The sequence below is a fragment of the Mustela putorius genome, unplaced genomic scaffold (genome assembly GCF_011764305.1).
Source record: "Mustela putorius furo isolate JIRA1106 unplaced genomic scaffold, ASM1176430v1.1 tig00000421_pilon_pilon_pilon, whole genome shotgun sequence".
Lineage (NCBI taxonomy): Eukaryota > Metazoa > Chordata > Mammalia > Carnivora > Mustelidae > Mustela > Mustela putorius.
The window spans coordinates 16870456-16893225 of NW_025421375.1; the positions used below are offsets into that span (position 1 = coordinate 16870456).

General features: G+C 35.3%; 1 non-coding gene across 1 annotated transcript; it reads right to left on the reverse strand.

Moving 5' to 3' along the window:
- Window positions 1-22442: 22442 nt before the first annotated feature.
- Window positions 22443-22549, reverse strand: LOC123392015. The gene has a single exon (XR_006606693.1). It is a non-coding gene; the product is annotated as a U6 spliceosomal RNA (small nuclear RNA).
- Between the last annotated feature and the right edge of the window lie 221 nt (window positions 22550-22770).

Below are 22770 nucleotides of genomic sequence, written 5' to 3' on the forward strand. Positions count from 1 at the left end.
GAAATAATATAAAGAAGAACATAATTTGAGACTGTCAGTAATATACCATCCATGAATGCTTACCACTAAAAATCTATAGCTAAATGTATCATATACTATTAATCTCTATCTCCTGTATAAGTCAACTAGCTTCTACAGTTTAACTTCCAGTCTGCAACCCAAGTGAAAAGCATAACACAACACAGAGAATGATTAAGGATTAAAAGATAATTCTTTGCAGACTATTTAACTCTGTGCCACTCCTAAAGAGGCCAACGCCAACAGCTATGACTCGGTTGTTAAGTACCAAGGCCTAAAAACATCAAACCAGTTAAAAAAATAACCACATGATGATGTAGAACAGCCTTGGTAAAAGTGTCTTTACCCTGCCAAAGAAAGGCTTGCATCTCTTATTAATGTCTCTTTCATTAATGGCTACACTTTGATCTAATAGACTCACATTGCATCAATCTGTTTGCACCAGTTACTAAATGTCAGTCCCACTCTGTTTTTCATTGCTTTCCAGACAAAGCATAATTTGTGGTGGATAATTAATCATATCCTTTCAACCACTAATATTGCTGGTACTAATGGAGGAAGACATGTGCACACACACACAAAGGGAAATCAACATATTAGCTTTAGTATTATATACACTGAATTGATAAAAAGTAATTAAATCTGTGATTACAGTTGGTTTTCTTACTGTTGTCTCCATTCTCTGTGGAAGGGTGTTTCAATACATCACCTGAACGATACAATTATCTTGCAAGAGAGCATAATCCAAAGAACATAATGGGCCATGCTCACCAAGCTCCAGTAATCAAGAATACAGACAGAGAGACCTCAATCCCAACTAAATGCGTTTATCGTGTAGACTCAGAGAAGGGAGAGAAATTACCTCCATCTTGTGTTCAGCCTGGACAGAGAGAGAGAAAATGGAGCTTAGTGCAAGCAGTAATAACCTTTAATCCCACTGCACCAATTAGAAAAATCCTTTCTCTTTGTGAAGAAAGAGGATTGGGTGGATGTATTGGGTCAAAAGTGTTAATTTAATGACAACATGGGAACAGGTTGTGTGGCTGTGTATCTACTTTCTTCTAAGTGTGAAGACCAGACAGGAAAGACTGACCTTTAACTTCCTTTGCTGCTTCTTATATGCTGCTTAAAAAAAACTCAGGACAGGGGCGCCTGGGTGGCTCAGTGGGTTAAGCCGCTGCCTTCGGCTCGGGTCATGATCTCAGCGTCCTGGGATCGAGCCCCGCATCGGGCTCTCTGCTCAGCAGGGAGCCTGCTTCCTCCTCTCTCTCTGCCTGCCTCTCTGCCTACTTGTGATCTCTGTCTGTCAAATAAATAAATAAAATCTTTAAAAAAAAAAAAAAAAAAAAACTCAGGACAGTAGCATCATCCAAAAATGATAGAGTAGGGAACTCCATGGCTTTGTCCCTCCACAAAGGAACTCATGAGCTGGTGAAAGAGCGAAAGTCAACTTTCACAGATTTATAGAATCAGCCAAAAACTGACACCAACCAGCCAAAGACTAGGTGAAAAAAGAGACTGATGCTTTGCAGTAAGAGAGCATTGTTGCATTTCAAATAGCCCACCTGCCATCACTCAATCTCATTGTGCAAGGGCCATCAGATGGCAGCCCACACTCCTGATACCAGCTGGTTCCAGAGCTAACAACTGTACCTTATTTTCAAGTCAATGCTGTTGTTCATTTTGACCTGTCTAGTGGCCGCCCAGGAATTTGTGCTTTATTTAGGAATTTTTGTAGGAATTTGCCTTTATTTAGACCATCCCAGAGAATTCTCAGGGCAGGGGTGGCATCCTGGGTATCATATGCAATAAGCCCTGAAGGCACGAGTATTAGCAGCAGCAGAGTGAGACAGAGAGCAACAATGTGGATGAGAATGTAAAGAAAAATCTGAATTTAGTTCAGAAAAGGGATATAACTGACCAAAATCACATCCTTTTGGGGACATGTTGTATGATTAGGATCTACAGGTTAGTGTGCTCCATTTAGTTGTAATTTCAAATGCAGTAGCTGCCCAATGGCTGTGTAAGTGATGAATGAATGGGTCTCTACAAGAACGTCTGGGTAGATGAATGAAAATGGTCTATATACTACTTCCCATTTATTATAAATTGATTCTTATTTATCCTTTGTCTTTATTTTGGTGTTTAATACATATTTCCATACTAGACCCTCTTCTATTACTTCTGCAGTAGCCAATGTTATATATATGTATACATAAATAGCATTTTTTAAATTGCTGTCTACTTAAGTTGTGACTTCATACTGCTTTCTGTTTTTCTAAGTAATGGGGTAAAGTCATTAAAATGTGCAGTTGAATAAAGATTATTAGTAGTAAATAGGCTAGAAATTTCATTTAACCAGACTAAACCTTCATAATGACCTGTGATGTATGCATTGATTAGACATGTGCTACAGATGTGGAAGCTAAAGTTCAGAAAGTTTAAGAGACAACAACCAGGATCACACATAAACTGGCTTTATCTAAATTTCAAAGTATTTCTATTGGAAATTGAAACCAGGTCTGTCTTTCATCAAAGGCAGGATATTTCTATACATTATCTCCATGTAGAATAAAATAACTGAGAGAATTATGAACAAATCTAGTATTGGCATTAATACTTAGAATTTTAAATAAAAGGCTTTTGATTGCATTATGTTTTCATGCCAGTTTTACTCATGTGCAAGATTTAAGATTAAGTAAAAATTAAAAAAAAAAAAAAACTTGATGGGGTGCCAGGGTGGCTCAGTTGGTTGGGCATCAGACTCTTGATTTTGCCCTAGGTCATTATCTCACGATTGTGAGTTCAAGTCCCATGTTGGCTCCACACTGGGCGTGGGGTGTGCTTAGATTCTCTCTACCCCTCTGCCTTCCTTCTTTATCTCTAACAAAAAATTAAAAAACCAAAAACCAAAAAAAGAAAAATAAAAAAAAGAAAGAAAAAAGGAAAAAACCTTGGAATAATAGATACATCTAGGAAGTTTGTTTCTTGTGCAACAAAGTGGGTACTTAAATGTGAACAATAAGAACTAATTAAATAGCATTTATCTAGTTCCTATGCTCTTTCACATACTTCATTATTTTAGATTAAAACTGTAGACTGCAGATATCCAAACTCTTAAATGGTAAAACCAAATTCCAGAGAGTATAAACAGAGAGGACAAGATGACATTCAAACTCAGAACACTTCCAACCCAGAGATTATTTTTTCCTTTCAACTGCAGATCCGGAATCTGCTCCAACTTTTAAGTAATACTTTTTTTTAATAATGCATTAGTAACAAATACAGTAAATTCAGTGTTGCTCCTAAATATAAAGATAAATTAGCCAAAAAAAGAAGTGCTAGAATTATAGCCTATCATTTTAAAATAGATTAAGATCTATTTTAGAGGTGCCTGGGTGGCTCAGTCAAGTAAGCATCTGCCTTCAGCTCAGGTCATGATCCCAGAGTCCTGGGATCAAGTCCAGTGTTGGTCTCCTTGCTCAGTGAGGAGCCTGCTGCCCCCTCGGCCTGCACTTCCCACCCCTTGGGCACACCCTCTGACAAATAAAATCTTTTTAGAAAAAATCCTATTTTCAATTGAAACCAGAGTATTCCTGATCACTTGGATTATGCCATTACCTGCCTAATATTGCATATTACGTTTTACAAATATGCCAATATATTTTACTTGTCATTATTTATTCCTGAATAGTAAGAGTGTGCTTCTCCCTAAGGTTTGTGACACAACCAAGGAGAAAGGAGAGGTTAATAACACACATCATGAATGAGTGAGGTCCTACACATGACATCTGATTTTATCCTCATTATAACCCTATGAGGTAGATATTTTAAATTATATTTAATTGGAAAATACTGATCACTGAGAAATAGAAACATTCTAAATCTATTAGTATGCATCCCACTTTTTCCTAGGTGTTCAAAATCACACCCACACAATATACTGTAAAACATCAAAGTTTCCCTTCCTATCATCAATCTCTGCCTAAACCTGCACTCCCTGACACCCTAAGGGCTACAGGGATTTGGGAGCTGTGAAGCCTCAGGGGACTATAGAGACTGCATGTCAGGAGTTGGCAAGATAAAGATAAGAACTTGCTGGTACCAATGCCCATGCGCTGGAAAAGACTGTAACCAATGTTTCCACTTGCTTCTGTGCCTATTTTTAAATGCAATATGTGTGCACAAATACGACAAAATATTTTATGCCCACCTTTACAAATAATGCTTGTAAAAGCAAATAATCACTTGAAAATTATCTGTGAGGAAAGACTGGAAAATATACATTGTCAGGAGCTAGTCTACAAAAATTTTCATGAAAAATACCCTCTTGAGGCAAGCTTAAAGTTGTTCTATTTTTTTTTTTAGATTTTTTTCACTTAATATCAAATCATCTAAAAATGTGTATATTATTTTATTTCATTTATTTCTTTTCAGTGCTCCAAAATTCATTGTTTATGCACCACACCCAGTGCTCCATGCAATACATGCCCTCCATAGTATCCACCACCAGGCTTACCCATGCCCCCAACCCCGCCCTCCAAAACCCTCAGTTTGTTTCTCAGAGTCCACAATCTCTCATGGTTTGTCTTTCCCTCCGATTTCCCCCATCTTACTTTTCCTCTCTATCTCCCAATGTCCTCCACGTTACTCCTTATGCTCCACAAGTGAAACCATATGATCTTACCTCTGTTACTAGACAGCTTCATGAGGATAATAAAATCTGTTAAGTCACTGCTACGTGGGTTGCTATTTGCCCTCATTATGTTACTGTAAGTCTCTACAGAGATTTGACCAGAAAAGGGTACTGTATGGTGATTTATTTTATTAATCTTATAAACTATCACATTGTACTAAATCTACATGTTCACATGTCTGACACTACCACTAACTGATAGATTTTAAGTTCCTTTAAAGCAGGAGACATTTCTTATTTTGTTTCATAGCACTTAACCCAGTTCTTGTTACAAAGAACTTATTCAAGAGTTTATTGACCTAAACTACACAGAATTCTTTAGTGAGAAAATAACTTTGTCTTAGAAATAATGAACCAATTTTCTTTTAAACTACTTTGGTGCTTTAATATTCCCTCAGGAAGCTGATGTTCAGATGAGGAATAATTCTGAATCCATAGAGGACTAACATTGACACACACCCTGTAATGGAGGTCAACCTTTTGACTTTCCCCAAATAGAACACAATTTCTTTCTTGCCAAGGGGATCTATTTCACTTATCATTAGATCCAGGGGAAATCCAGAAGGTGGTAATAATTTCACAGAAGTATCAAGTTTAAATTTAAACATACATGGGAAGAACACTGTCTTATTTGAAATACACACTTATATTCACTAAGATAATTTTACTGGGATAGATTGATACACAGAGTCTCTCTGGACATAGAATCTCTATCTATGCTTTAAGAGATTAGAAGTATTTTTCTTCCAACAAAGGAATTATCTTGTAGATATACTGCCCTGATAGAATGGATCTATTAATATTTTAAAGTAACTGAATCAAGATTGGGCAAGTAGTTAGGATATAAAAAAAAAAAAAAAAAAAATTAATAATGATATATTGGATACAACTATCCACAACCAGTCTCAATTCTAAAATAAGTGTTAAAAAAAAAAGGTGGATTCAAGCAGAGTCACATGTCATAATTCGTAGTTTCTTATATATTATAATGCATGAATGGAATGTCCATTTTGATGGGAGAAGGCAGGAGTTCCTTCTGAGGAAGATGGATTCTGCAGTTAAATATTGTTATTACATCTTTGGATAAACAGCTATGAGAGGACAATGTCTCTCAATAATTCTTGCTGAGAACTAAAAAAAGTGTATGCCTGGTTTCTAGAAATGTTTCATGAATAAATAATAAAATCTGTTCCACATACAGAAACATACAAAACTACAAAAAGTTGGAAGAAAATTTTTACTTAGTCTTTTCAAAGGATTCTTAACACTTATTCAATTCACCTTGGATCAAATAGTTGGACAAATTTACAGTAAATATACATTGAATAAATGAATCCTTATCAAACACTATGGGTGAAACTCTGTCCTAGAATCTCAGAATACAGACATAAATAAAACCAAGACCTACTATCATGGAATTTAATTTCAGTGTAGGGAAGAGGAGATAATTTAAAAAGGAGATTAATGAATAGTTCATTTAATTTCCACTTGTAATAAATTCTATAAAAAAATAAAGGCAGGTAAAAGAGTGAGGAGTAACGGGGTATCTGGGTGGCTCCGTGGGTTAAAGCCTCTGCCTTTAGCTCAGGTCATGATCCCAGGGTCCTAGGATGGAGCCCTGCATCGGGCTCTCTGCTCAGCGGGGAGCCTGCTTCCCACTCTCTCTCTCTGGCTGCCTCTCTGCCTACTTGTGATCTCTGTCTGTCAAATAAATAAATAAAATCTTAAAAAAAAAAAAAGAGTGATGAGTAACAAGGTTTTACACATAGTGATTAGAGAAGGCCTATTTTAAGGGGGTAACATGTGAAAAGAGACCTAAAATATATAATACTATCACAGGTTGCTAGAGACCTCTAAGAAAAATTATGAGAGTAGAAACTACAGTAGCAAAGACATAGCAGGAGGGCCAATGTGGAAAAGTACACACAAAGGAAATAATCGAACATGAGATGGGGAAGGTAGTCAGGTTTCAGATCATAGATATTCTCCCAGGTTATGGTAAGTGTTTATAGTTTAAACAGGGAAATTAAGCAATCGATTTCACTTGAGAATACCTCTCTAGATATAGTGTGGGTAAAAGAACAGGTGTTAAGAGAAGAGGCTGGGAAATTAATGAGGATAATATTATACTGTTAGGGGAAACTAATGATGATGATGATTTGAAGTGAGTTTATAGCAGTCATATTTGATAAATATTTTGTACATAGAGAGAGCATGGCTTATGGCTGAACTGGATGTGAGGGAAGGAATAAAGAAAAGGATTGAAGATGACTCTATGAGACCTCAAAGCATGGGGTTTAAAAGGCAGTTAAAGATATGAATTTGAAGTCAGTTGAGAAGAACACCTAATCTCAAATTTAGTTGTATATCTGCAATATTTAAAGTTTCACATCTGATGAAATCATATGGTAATTGATGTAAATAGATAAAACAAGAGAGCAGAGGGATCGTCCCAAGAACAAGCAAATGTTTTAGAAGACAGTTCAGAAAAAGAGATTGAGAGGGAGTAGCTATGAGGTAAGATGAAAATATGAAAACATCAAGAGTAAGATGAAAATATTAAAAGCCAAAAGAAAAGAGTTAAGATGCAGATACTACTAAAAGAACAATGTGACAAAATAATATAATAATAATAATAATAATACAAAATAAGATTTGATTTTGTAGTTATCAAAGGGAGGGCCTGGATAACCTTGGTCAAAATAATTTCAGTGGTCAAAATAAAAGCTTATTAGAATGAATTGTGAAAAGTGGGAAGCAGACACACTTACTATAGACACAACTTTGGGTGAACTATCTTGTAAAGAGCAGTAGCTAGAAGAGAATTTGAAGGCAGGATAATTTTTAGTTTTATGGTGAGAGATGGAATACATTTTCATTATGACAATAATTAACCAAAGGAAAGAAAATATTTGTAATACAGATTTTTTAAAAAGATGATTGCACAGGCAAAGTATGAATAAAAGAGAGAGGGCTAGAATCTAGAGCACAGTTGAGAGAGTTGGACTTAAAGAGGCATAGAAACTAATATTTCATTGTAAAAAGATTTTCAACATCTATTTGCAGTATTTTGAGGTAGATAATAATAGTGAGATGTTTACATATCGAGATTTCAGATGTGGTATTAACAGCTGTAAGGACTGGATGATTAAATCCAGTGGATTATTGAATGAGAATTGAATGAGAAGGAAAAAACAACTTTGGAGGTGAGGTAGTCAAGGACAGCGGATAAGGATACGGACAATGTATGTCAATACGAAAGCCTTGAGCAATACCAGGAAGAGTAATAGAGAGAAAGATGGTATATTAAGGGTTAAGACAGTCAAAAAAAAAAAAAAAAGAGGGTATGAAACTATGAAGTCAGTAAAACAGCAACAAAGACAGGCAGCAATTACAGAAATCCAATGTACACATTTCAAATAGGGTTTCTGAGAAAGAAACAATGAATTATGACTTAGAAACTGCAATAAGGAGCAAAGTAGATACCACCAAGACCCAGGGCATAAAGGATGTGAGAATGAAAACATACACTCTTTGGGAAGACTGCAGAAATCACTTCCCACAGGGAAAAAACTTTTAAGATACTCTTTTGGGGGGGGAGCTAAGTAAGTTATAAATCAGAATTATTATTTCACCTTAAACTCTTATATTTAGAAATACTATGATGATACGCATATAAAAAAAAGTCTGTTAGGGGCGCCTGGGTGGCTCAGTGGGTTAAAGCCTCTGCCTTTAGCTGGGGTCAAAATCTCAGGGTCGTGGGAAGGATCCCCGCATCAGGCTCTGCTCAGCAGGGAGCCTGCTTCCACCTCTCTCTCTGCCTACTTGTGATCTCTGTCAAATAAATAAATAAAATCCTTTAAAAAAAAAAGTCTTAAATGAATGGGTCAACTTCCTGGGTTAACTGATCTACTCTTTTGAGCATATTTGAAAGATGACTGGGTGACAATTCACAAGATGCTACAAAATTTATTTCTCACTTTCTTAAGGTTTCCTATTAGCCCGTAGTCTGTGGTGTATTTGAAGAAACATATGAGGTATGCTGTTAATATTCTACTGACTTACTGAAAGAATGGAAATGCATTCTAAAGCTCTAAGATGAGATAAATGCAATTAATACAGAAATACAATTAATACAGTTAATACAGAAATCAAAAGGTAACTTGATCTGCCCACTGGAAAAACAAAAGCTGATCAGGAAAAGACAGTCCACACGACTTAAATCAAAAGAAAAATTTCAACTCTGTGAGCCTTGAGACAACTATAAATGCAGCAGCCCCATCAGGCCCTGATGCTAACCATAAATCAAAAGCAAGATGCAGACAAGAATGAAATATACTATATACCATAATATATATATTTTTCCTTCGGTTTGTTCTATAATCTTTGATTTTGGTCAAGTAGCCTGATTGCCTTCTTTAGACTGGGAATAAAATTTGATCTTTTGCAATATTAGACGTGTAGCCCAAGAAAGTTAAAAGAACTCAAATTTAGTTCTAATTAGGCTCGAGCATGCTGGTGAACTCTCTGACTTCTGATCACCACCTCAAAAATGTCAAGTATGTTCTAGCTCCCAGAATTAAATAAAACAAAGAACTAAAATATAATATTTTTACTCAAAACTTTCTCCACTGAGTGAGGAATATAATAGATAAAGACAAATGAGCTTCAGGAAATAAGTTTTTCTTGAATCACTATTTCATCTCCTATTTTCTGTCTACAGTACTGATACAAAGAACTAAATGGTTTCATAATGCTTTTATTTTTCTTACTTAGAATTTGAAATTTAGATTACAAATATAGCTATGGGAAAAAGGGAAATACAAGTGCAAGTTGTCAAGCTGGTCCCTGCAGAGTTGTTTAATTTCATTTGAGGACATACATGATTTGGCATCTGGGTTTTCTATTAAATATATGACTTTGTTCTAAGAAATATAACTGGATATTTTGCTGGTTTGTGTTATGAATTTTAATGTGCAACTAGAATCTATGGGTGATTTATAAAACTAACAAAGAACTGAAGTAAAATGAATTGAAGTCAAAGAACATGAGAGGAATGTTACACTGGTCTATTATTGCAGTTCATTTGGCAAGATTCTTCATAGCTTTTAAATGCAATACTTTCTCAGGATAATTCAAAGAAACAACTACAGTAGGCAATGGTTTCAATAACAAAATAATTACCCTAATCCCAATGAACATAATTTCTATACCCATTATAAGAAGGACTATAAAATGTTTCACTCTCCCAAACCTAAATTAGTATCCTGCCTAGAAAAAATATTTAGAATTCTGGAGGTCTTATCTAATTTACCTACCTACTTATGGTTCTTCATGTGAATTGCTTTTGTTTCAAAAGTTTTCGTTTCCAGCAGTTTTGAACTTTATAGACTATTTTTATTTCCCTGATTAAAAATAAAAATTAAAAAACAAAATACAGGCCAAAGGTATAAGGTAAAATGATTTACTTCCACCTCCAGCCCCCATCCAGCCTTTCAGAGGGAACTACTAATTTTCAAATAGTCCCCAATTTATGTATGTAAAAACCAACATTATTTCCACCCTGTAAACACTTCCCACCATAGCTCATATCAAGCTACCAGCACAACACCATAAATGGAATTGAGAAGAGATGAGTAGTAGTGCACCATAATACAGAGAATTTCCCCTATGCTGAAACAAGACCGTAAATGCAATAACTTTCAGCATATACAGTAAAATACTGAGGACCTATTCAGAACTCATGAGTTTCAAGTATTAAATTATTTTTAATACAATTCAATTCTAAATTTGTATAATTTAATTTTTAAAAATGACTTATTTTATAAACCAACTCTCAAAATTCCTGAAAATTTAACAGCTGGCTTTGTGAGCTGATATAACCCAGTTCCAGCACACCATTTCATTAAATCCTTATACCTTAGGGTAAGGTAGTAAGATTGGTGTCATAAAAAATTATTTCAAATGTTGATAGCTATTGACACTTTGTCTCAAAAAGTTTATTCAGTTAAAATTTCCATCAGAGGGGAGATGGCTGGGCGTATAGGTGAAATAGGTGATGAGGATTTAGTTCTCTAGAGTAAAAATCCATTTTTTTGTTATAAAATCTCCATTAGTTGAATCTGTTTATCAGCGCTCTCTATAAAATAATGCTGTTTAAATTTTTCACTCTTAGAAATGACATTCCATTGTTATACTTTTGTATTACTTTACTAATTCATAAGATTTATGTTTATTAGTCCTTTGTTTTTACTTCTGAAAATATCAAATTATAGCCTTAAAATTTTTTCATAACAATGGTCTTATTTTTATATGAAATGTTAATAGTCATTAATTTGTTCTATCTTTTCAATTAATTGTGGTGAATTATAGAGCAATAAGATAAAATCTGTCAACACTAACCATTAAGGCTTTCCATTTTCACATCAGGTATGGAGAAAACCGTACCCATCCACTAGATTCAACAATCATTCTCTCCTATATAATTTCTTATTATTTTATGTTTATGTTATTATTTTGGCATTTATATGCATGTATTATAAAAATGGATCTAATTTAATTTCTCCTAAAGTGATAGTTTTAGTGTTTTAGTATTTTATTATTTTTATATCAAGAATGCCTAGATACTACCTTCTGATAAAAAAAAAAGTAGGTACCTTCTAAAGTGAAATTTTGACCATAGTTAGTGATATTTATACCATAAAAATACTGGATTATCCAATATATTGGATATTGATAAAGGCAAAATACTGAGGAACATTTACATTGCTTTTTCTGAGGGTGAAGAAATCAGTGGAAAAATGAAAGCTAAGACTTGATCACTTCAAGGACAGTAACATACTATAACTACCCATCAGATATTTATGTATTCCTCAGAGATAATTAAAGGTGGATACTGGACATATATGCAAGTGGATAAACAAAAATAGATGGAATGTAATTGTAGGACTTTTTACCCAAGTAAAATTGATAATATAAAACGTATTTTGCATTTAAGTATTTATTATACCAGTCATATTTCTATTTTCTAATGAAATCTCTTCTTGATGATAAGATTACTAAAGGCTCTCCCAGAGTAGTAAGGCATCCCACCTTTGGGTAGAGGGTTTAAGATGGCCTCACTCACATGTCTGGATCTGGTTGAACTGTCAGTTACGTTCTGTGTAGATATAGTCTTCTCCATGTTGCACTCTAATCAAGGGGCTCCTTACTGTTACAGGAATGTTTCATTTGGGAAAACCCCAATGCTCAGGAGCTTCTTAAACTTATTTTTTAGTGTGTGTCATATTTTCTAATGCAGAACACAAAGCAAAAGACACAGAGCAAAGCACAGTCATATGAGTAAAATCTGCATAAAAGCCTGGATACTGGAAGTTTAAAGTAACAATCTACAACAGTGTTCTTCATAGTATAAAAGATATAGTTTATCTTTCATAAAAGATATAGTTTAACTTTCTACATTGCCTGATTTGAGGTAAATTCTGTTATCTAACATTATAGAAAAGGCTGAACTGTGCTCACGTATTTCATGCCGTTAAGTTTCCACAGTTATTCATTACTTTAATTATTTGAAGATGTCAGTGGATATTAAGGTCCAAACCATTATAATAGTGCCTAAAAGGTCAAAACTATCATTATAAAAACAATTCACATCCTTAGATTTAAAAGTCAATAGCTAACAATTTTCACAGATTCTGTGAAATTAAAAAAATATAATAATCCAAATACTTCTGTAGTGTTTGTAGAGCTATCACTAGGGAAAAATGATAAAAGCAAAAAGAACAAAAATAGCCATGTGGTTTTTCATTTGTGCAGCTGCATCTGGAATCATGGGAATAAATCTAGACTCTACTATGATATTTGTTAAAACACCTGCTTTACCACTAAATGGAAGTTAATGATTTGTGATATATATTGGTCCAAAATGAGTCATGGGGCTAAAATCCAGGGCTGGTACATTCTGGAGGCTCCAGGGGGAAATCTTTTTCTTTTCTCTTCCAGCTTCTAGTGGCTGCCAACATTCCTTGGCTTGTATCCACACATCTCCAATCTCTGGTTCAGTAATTAGTAACCACATTACCTTCTCTTCTATTGTCAAATCTTCCTCTCCTCTCTCTTATAAGGATGCTTGTGATTATATTTAGAATACATCCAGACAGCCAGTATAATATGCATCTCAAGATCTTTAATCACATCTGAAGTCTCTTTTGCCATATCAGGTAACATGTACAGCTCTAGGGATTAGAATGTAGATATATTTGGGGACCTACTATAACCCTACTATAACCCCATAATCGTATGAAAACAGTCAAAATACAAACATTGTCCAAATCACAAAAATGACCAAACATCCCCACTGGGTAATATTAGTGACTGATACTTCTTTATCAATTACAGTGTTAGCCTCATACTTTATCTTCCCCACTTCCAGAGTAGTATTTCTCTAGTACCCAATCATAGAATTACCTCCACTTCTTGACAGAATCCAATCTTAAACTAAGCCTTATTTTCTTATATTCTCCCCAAAATCACCTAACAAAAATCCAAATCTTTCTGACATGTCCATCATTCCCATGGTTTGTGTTCCCCTTCCCTGCAGTGAGCAATAAACAAGCCAACTTGTTCAACTACTACTGTGTCCTGGAGGTCTTTGGCTAGAAGGCTTTGATAAATGAAAACCTACAAAACTTAAGTACATATTTGAAATTCATATAATTGAAAAAGATTAGAATTAGAATATTGCCACAATACAATAAAAAAAAGAAAAACAATCCTAATATAAGCATTGACAAAGGACATTGACTTCACAAATGAAAAACACTAATTGGTGAAAATAATAAGAAGAGATATTTGATGTCATTAGTAATTAGGGAAATAAAATTAAAACCACAAAAATAAGTTATAAAATACCACCACCTTGACCAGAGGAACAAAATTTGAAATTTATATAAATCAATACTAAGCTTGCCTGGTGGTAGATATTAAAGAGGGCACGTATTGCATGGAGCACTGAGTGTTACACGGAAACAATGAATCATGGAAGACTACATCAAAAACTAATGATGTGCTGTATGGTGACTAACATAACACAATAAAAGAAAAAAAAAAAGAACGAAACTTGTATATTGCAGATAGCAATGTAAATTGGCTAGTCACATCACATCATAATGGCAACAGGTTGAAATTACGTTCTAAACCTCACAAGTAGTTTTCCTTGTAAAATTTAAAAAAACAAAAACAAAAAAACAAACAAACAAACCAATGTTCATTAGAGTACAAAATTTTTTTAAAGAATTAGAGTCCATTTTACAGATTATAGTGAAAATGAAAGCAATAGCTGTAATATGAATATGAATGAAGAAACAATTATTAGTAGATACAAAGTAACATCATTTTTATAAATTTCACATTGCAAAACTAAGTGTGTTAATTTAAACTATTCTTTTTTTTTTTTTTAAGATTTTATTTACGTATTTGACAGAGGGAGACACAGCCAGAGAGAGAACACAAGGAGGGAGAGTGGGAGAGGGAAAAGTAGGCTTCCCGCTGGGCAGGAAGCCCAATATGGGGCTTGATCCCAGGACCCTGGGATCATGACCTGAGCTGAAAGCAGAGGCTTAACCCACTGAGCCACCCAGGCCCCCCTAAACTATTCTTATATGTGGTAAAATTATATGTAAAAAAGAAGAAATAGAATAATAAAATTCAGAGTAAGGAAGGGCACACAGATTTTTTTCAATTGTGATTATATTCCATTTGTAGTGGGTATGGGGGATGCCTAGCCAACTATGTATTATTTATACATATACATATGTATGTATATGTAAATACATATAAATGACATATATTCAATTATATGGATTAATATCAGACATTTTTTTAAAAATACTCTAATTTGAACCCAGACTTCTCCTTAGCTAAATGTTAAGTAATGTCAATGCTGAGAAGCCTTTCCTTAACTCCAATTCTTCCCTGCTCAAAATCTAAAACCGACATTAATTCAGTTTCACCTTTCCCTGATCCCAGTATTTCTACTTGCAGGGATCTCTCCAAATTTCCCCCGTAGGCTGAATCCTTTGCAAAAGTACCACATCATTTGTCTAGCTACTCTTATATTTATTTTAGCCTTTCTCTCCTCTGTGACCTACTTGATTAAGGAACTGTGGCCTCAAACATAAGCAATGTGACTAAGATAATTTGCCAGATTCCCTAACCCTCAGGCTTATGAATTATTTTACTCTTATGGGAGGCTATCTGGGAAACACTCCTAGCTCACAACATTTACTTTTACTCTTTCTTCCCCACATTACCAAGGGTCCATATGTTTTAGGATGGGTGTTTTGATAATAAGAATTATCTTTTTAAAAAACCTCCTGATTTTAAGTATAATTTAATTATGATGCTCTTATCTTAAATTATTTTATTTTATTTTTTAAAGATTTTATTTATTTGACAGAGAGAGAAAGAGCACAGGCACACGGAGTAGGAGGGAGAGGAAGAAGCAGGTTCCCCACTGAGCAGAAGGGACTCAGGCTCAATCTCAGGACCCTGGGATCATGACCTGAGGCAGATGTTTAACTGGCTGTACCACCCAGGCACCCCTGTGATGCTCTTATCTTGAATTATAGGATTATTCTGATCTGTATCTCCTACTTGGATATTACCTCCCTGATAACACCTGTACCTTTATGATGTGGCCCTCAGGTTATCAATAAACATTTAATTTTTGATGCATGTTATCAGCATGTAATGATAATTTGTTTAATTCAGCCCAAAACAATTTTACTTTCAACACTATTATCTCCCTAAATTAAGCAAATTATTTACCTGATTTTAAAATTATTAAGATTTAAATTAAGTGTCAATGCACGGAACCGATATAAATCTGACCATAAGTGAATCTATTAAATGCTTTTGCAATATATTGAGAGATTTTTCACAGACGCTCTATTTTAAAATATGAAACATACATTGCCTGAGGGTATGAGTGAGGAAAAAATCAAAATAGCGGCCTTCATTTAAATTGTCCTCTGGCACATAACAGCTGATGTATGTATATTAGAATACTGATTTTCAAACTCTCATAATCAAAAGACCTCTTAACCTTATCACTATTTGTTTGACAATTGAATCATTTTAGTGAGTAGAAAATGAACAGACTTAATAGGCTTAATGAAATGCTATATTAATCAGAAGTAATTTAAAGAATTAACATCCAATTCAAAAGGTCTATGGAAATATATAAAAAGAAAAACAAGCATAGAAAAAATGTAAAAGCAAAAAAATTGAAGAGGAAATGGCACACAAATGGGCATCATTGCTGCAGTTTTACTGTACCCAAACTGCTTTAGAGAATGGCCATATTTGGTTCTGACATAGTACTTTTTAAAAATGAAAAAAATATTTTTTTTTTTTCAAAAAAAAAATATGATGCCTCCATCAGAAAGGATGAGTACCCAACCTTTGTATCAACACGGACAGGACTGGAGGAGACTATGCTGAGTGAAGTAAGTCAAGCAGAGAGAGTCAGTTATCATATGGTTCCACTTACTTGTGGAGCATAAGAAATAACATGAAAGACATTAGGAGAAGGAAAGGAAACATGAATTGGGGGAAATCAGAGGAGGAGATGAACCATGAGAGACTGTGGACTCTGAAAAACAAACTGAGGGTTTTGGAGGGGAGGAGGCTGGGGGGTTGGGTGAGCCTAGTGGGTGGGTATCAAGGAGGGCATGTATTGCATGGAGCACTGAGTGTGGTGCATAAACAATGAATCTTGGAACACTGAAAAAAAATAAAAATAAAGAAATAAAAATTAAAAAGGAGATGAAACAGACCAAGCATTTAGAAAAATATGCAACAGAAAACTCACTCACGATACTCAGAGAATCAAGAAAATCAAGATCCCAAACCCAAGAATCTACTCTGAAGGTCTGTGCTTATAGCAACCAGTAAGACGCTGCTCTGCTCTTTCAGTGCACACCAGAACTGTTCTGCATGATTACCCAGGACAACGTGCTCTTCCCTTCCACACTATTCCTTTGCCTCATGTTTCTGTTTTGTGTTTTTTTTTTAAATTTATTGAGTATCCTTTTTTAGAGAATTCTATATTTTTGAGATATGGTATTCTCTTTTCTCTTATAACTGTGAATAGAACATGTGAGTAAATGAAGACAGGATTTTAAATATCTCCTTGATTTAAAAGTAACACCAAATGCAGTTGTACTAAGTTTGCTTTTTTGGACAACCTTTTCTCACTCCAAACACTCTCCCTGGGTAATTTTATTCATTCCATATGGGCAATTGTATCTGCATATTGATGAATCTCAAATCTTTATCATATCCTTCTCCTAAACTTCAGATCCATGTATCTGAGTAGGTACTGGAATTTTTTATTCAGACACCTAGAGGTACCTAAATTTCACATCTATCCAAAATCAAACTGGCCACCTTTCCCCACATACCAGATTGTTCTTAATGATTATCTTAGCATTTAGAAAGGCCATTCCCTGTATTGCTGAGTCCATTAAGCAGGACATAATCTTAACATCTCTTTCCCTTCACCTTCCAACCTTTTCAGAGATTCTTCTACTCCGGATATTGTAATGCACCACACAATTTGATCTTCAGTACTGAAGGATCTAGAATCTAGAAAAGCTGCATGCTGACAGTTACTAGAGGTCAGTTCTCCTCAAGGATTGCTCTCAGATGAAGAGATCTCCCCATGCTCACCACCTTCTTGGGGCCAGCCTGCTACCTAATAACTCCTCCACGCAGATACAGAAAGGCCAACCACATTGATCCAGAGTTGATCCTGCCCAGAACAACTCTGAACGCTCAGCTTAGCTGAAGCTAAATCATGTCTTGATGCTGAACTGCAGTTTAACTTTAACCCTCTGCTCAATCCACTTCTTTCTATGCCCCCACAGATGTTATTTATTCTCAACAGCACTGACCCACTAATCCTCTTCCCGAAAGTTCCTTGCCACCTGAGTCAGTCTCCTGAGAAAACCAATCTGCAATACCTTCCAACTCAATGTCCCAACTATATTTTGAGTGTATCCAAAATATCCACTTCCTCATCCAAGTACCTCACATTCATCTGCCACCTGGATCTCTGCTACCTCTCCAATCAGTATTCCTTTCTTTTTTTTTTAATATAATTTTTTTATTTTTTATAAACATATATTTTTATCCCCAGGGGTACAGGTCTGTGAATCACCAGGTTTACACACTTCACAGCACTCACCAAAACACATACCCTCCCCAATGTCCATAATACCACCCCCTTCTCCCAAACCCCCTCCCCCCAGCAACCCTCAGTTTGTTTTGTGAGATTAAGAGTCACTTATGGTTTGTCTCCCTCCCAATCCCATTTTCTTTCATTTATTCTTCTCGTACCCACTTAAGCCCCCATGTTGTATTCCTTTCTTCAGACAAAAAGCACCTTCGAAAATGTTAATCTAATCGCATTGGGTCCATTAAAACTTTTTAGTAGTCCATGGAATTTAAGATAATGTCCAATATCTGTTCTCTGATTACCTCACAAGGCTATGCTTAATCTTCTCATCCCATAGGTCCTCAGACCCTCCTTTCAACCCTCTTCTTTGCTCCAGATACCATAAATTTCTTCTATTTTATCAAGTGATATCATATAGAGACATAAAATAGTGTAATGTTTAAGGACCCTGACTCAGGAGGCTATCAGATCTGGGCTTCACACGTAACTAAACAACTGCATCTGTAAGACCACCAGCAAGTTATTTTCCTACCCTTATCACATGATCTGTATGTCTAAAATGACATAATAAAAGTTACTTCAAAGAGTCATTGATGATTAGATCTAATTAGAAAGTAACTAGAGGGGCGCCTGGGTGGCTCAGTAGGTTAAGCCTCTGCCTTCGGCTCAGGTCATGATCCCAGTGTCCTGGGATCGAGCCCTGCATCAGGCTCTCTGCTCAGTGGGGAGCCTGCTTCCTCTTCTCTCTCTGCCTGCCTCTCTGCCTACTGGTAATTTCTGTCTGTTGAATAAATAAATAAAAATCTTAAAAAAGAAAGAAAGAAAGTAGAAAGTACTAAAGATTAGATCTGATGCCTAAGTGCTTGGCAAACTTCCCAGCGCAAACCCAGTAACAAATACGTTACCCTCATCATCATCATTGTCAGGCATTGTCTTTCCCTACTCAAAGGCTCATGACTTTGGATGCCAGGTTCTTTTCACCCACTAAACCTCAGGTCATGCAGCAACTCTCTGGGAACACTTTGTTGGCCCACTTAGGTTAGCTGTAATTAATATGTGGTCACATTCCTTGCTATACTTTCCTTATGTTGATATTTAAAGTTACTCATTAAAGAATCTTAGCTAGATTGTTAACGTTGTTTGTTTTTGCTTTGTATATAAGGGCCTAGCATAGTACCTGTTTTATTGACTTCACTGCATAACTGACACAATGTATTATTCCATAAATACTTTCTTTTCAAAGGCCTTTTTGACACTTTTAATGTTTTAGAATGAATCTCATGTAATGATATAATTCCTTGGGAAATACTATAATTACAATCACATTCATAATATGTAATAGATGAAGTTCATTATAAAATTACAATGCTGTTTTTTAAATTGAAAATAAAATTCAGATTTTGGAAAAATCACAAGTACAAGAATACATTATCTATTGAATTAGATAAGGAGATAAATACTTCATAATCAAGATCACTGAGACTCTAGTTCTCAACTGGGGAGCAGCAGAGGTTGCCAACTAGAGGACACTTATTAAAGTCTACAGACATGGTTGCCATAGCTTCGAGTGGGGAGCAAGGGCTACTGGCATCTCTAGGGTAGAGGTCAACAGCCTACAATATGCAGGACAGTCTCTATCAACACTAATAGTACTAAAGTTGAGTAACTGTGGTTAGAGTAAAGAAGACAGCATTTAAAGAAAGACAGGATAAAAATTCAAAATGTCTAGAGTGTGTTGTAAAGTCACAGACTTTGTAATGAGATATATTAAGAACAAGAATGGTGATCTTTCCAACTAGCTGAAGAACTTGATTATGGATGTTACTTACTGACCCTTATAAAAGACATTCCAATAGCTAATTTAAAATTAAATTAAATGTGAAAATTAATGTGTACACATGAATTTAAAAGAGGAAAAAAGGAAAGAGACATAAATAAAATTATGAAATTATAACAGCTGACAAGGCAAATGAATAAATGTGGTCATATTAGATATTACTCATCTTACAAGACACAGTCACAAGCACCAACAAATGTCTTAACCAGTTTTACGCTAGAAGATTAAAGCGAACCGTTGCCACCACAAAGTGATACAACTGCAGGACAATTTTTTCAATAAAGTAATTATAAAGAGGATTTTAAAATATAAAGAAGTGAGTTCATTTTATTTTTTAGGAAGCTCTTTAATGAAAGTACCTATAGTCAAATTGAACAAATACCTGTGTAGATAGACAGCTGCCATGAAATACCATGTTAGGTAGCAAAAGCACTGTATCAATAGAATGTTTCCTCACTCATCCTAATGAATAATTCACATAAAGCTCTTTTCTCATCATTGACAGCTAACATGGCTTAGCTAAGTCCAAATGAATGGTGAGTTAATGAAAAAATAGAGCCATGTGCAAACTGAGCTAAGCCAGATTTTTGCTATCAAAGCAAAGTGAAAATTTGAGACAATTATGAGAATTCATGTGTGTGTGTGTGTGTGTGTATAGTGTAACTATGTAGAACCAAATTACCATATATATTTTTCTGCATTCAACTTACTTAATGTCTTCTAATATTTGTTTTCTCAAATATGAAATATGGATACTAATATATTTTATGGTCATTGGTAGTTTTGCTTAAAATGTAAGGATATTCAGTGCTTCCTAATGATGTAGATATCTAATAAAAGTTAAAATTTATAGCACATAGTAGAGCATTCTCAAAAGTTTAAAGTTAAAAGCTGACACTTCTGTTTTGCTTGTTTTTTTTTTTTTTTCACTTACATACCATGTTTCTGTAAATGATGAACAATGTCTCCTACTTAATCAGGAAAAAAATGTAACTTCTTAGAAAACAGGGAACAGACCATTTTTAGTCAGACACAGAGATCTGTTGCCACTTCCTTTAAGAGAACCATCCAATCCAGTTCACCTTTTTTTTTTTTTTAACATCTGAGGGCTCTTTTATGTTGCCTTAGTCCATTTGAGCTGCTATAACAAAATATCATAAACTGTGTGGCTTACAAATAACAGAAGTCCAACATCAGGTCATTAGCAGATACAATGTCTAGTGAGGTCCCACTTTCTGGTTCATAGATGGTAACTTCCCACTATGTCCTCACATGGAGAAAGGGGGCTAGATCCTACTGGATTCTCTTTTATAAAGAAACTACTTCCATTAATGAGGACTTCACCCTCATGACTTAAGCACTTCCCAAATGGCCCATCTCTTAATACCATCATTTTGGGGGTTAAAATTTTAACCTATGAATTTGGAAGGCACATAAGTCTTCATACCACAGTATATGCACAGAGTCTAAACAGCATCCTTCTTAACAGAATATTAAGAATAATAGGGCCATTGTATTTTTTTTTTAATTTATGAAGGATTCAGCTGAAAAGGGGAACTGTACTTTGGGGAAGCAGCTAGAAGTAGGATATTATGGACTTCATGCCACAGACACATTATCATATTCTCATAAAGTCAAGTCTACCACAGAATCTTCACTGTTGGTTGTAGTGGTACCATATAGTCTCCCCAACCTAATTTCTGCTTCAGTTGACCTCTGCTTTTCAGATTGTAACATACCACACTCCCCAGTTACCACCATCCCCACAGCTGGACACTTCTATTGCTTTCACTGGATGCTGAAGTTCCTGCAAGACACAAATACTTCTGCAAGGTACCATTACTGTTTCTCAATTTACCTCATCCATTTAAGTCTCACAGCTTATGCTCAGTAATGTAACTTTCTTAAGTAATACTGTCTCACCCAGGTCCTTCTGCCAAGCATCCTTTCTGCTATGCTGCTGCTTACAGTTCGTCTCCTATATCCAGCATAGTAAACTTATATTTCCTATATTTGCAAATGAGTCCTTCCAATCCTAGCTGCTTCACAAGACACAGACACAGGTTCACTATAAGTTAAACATGAGGTTCATGGGTGTGAGATGTCCATAGGTGACCCAGTATACATGGTAACTGAAGCATGCAAATAAAGGCAAAGCTTGCCTCTGCTGCCGGCTCCTCAGGACTCTTTGTCAGGCAGGGCAGTTCAGCTGAACTGCTCTTTGCTATGTCTTCAGAAATGAATCATAGGACCTTCTAATTTCAGGAAAATACTGCACTTGCTTTTTTCAAACACTGTAAAAGCTGATTTAGACAGACAATCGTGTGTTACTTTGATTCTGAATTTTTCAATATTCAAATCCAACAACTACGCTGACCTTACCTCCTTGGCTAGACCACGTGACTGAGTTCTTTTTTTACTTTCAGCTCCAGGAAGTAAGCAGAACCAGAAAACCACTTGCCTAGAATTGGGTGTGGCTGATAGTCATCATTCTGTCCCTCTACCAATACATTGTTGGTGGGGAAAATGACACAATTAGACACCTAGGCTTTTGATATTTAACAACATCAAGTTTCTCAGAATTGTGGCAGAGTCTTAAAGGTAAGTGGCCTTCATAGTTTGATTGCCATAGCAAAAAGAAACATTTTTTGGTTAATATGGAACAATCCAGGAATCTGTACATCATCTTTGCACAAGGGCCATGCTAAACTTCTCTGCATCATTCCAACTTTTACATATGTGCTGCCAAAGGAAGCACCCTCCAGTAAAAATCCTTGGGTTCTTTCCAAGAGCAAAGTTTGAGTACTGGGTCAAGCTGATCAACAGACTCTTCTTTTTCAGATATATTTTTTTCCAGGTTTTTTAAGGATATTTTTATTTCTAAGTTCCATGTCTATCTCTGAGATATACTGAAGCTGGAATCTTTTTTCACATTATGCCCATCAAGCTAAAGATGAATACTTGCTTTACTGCTGCTTA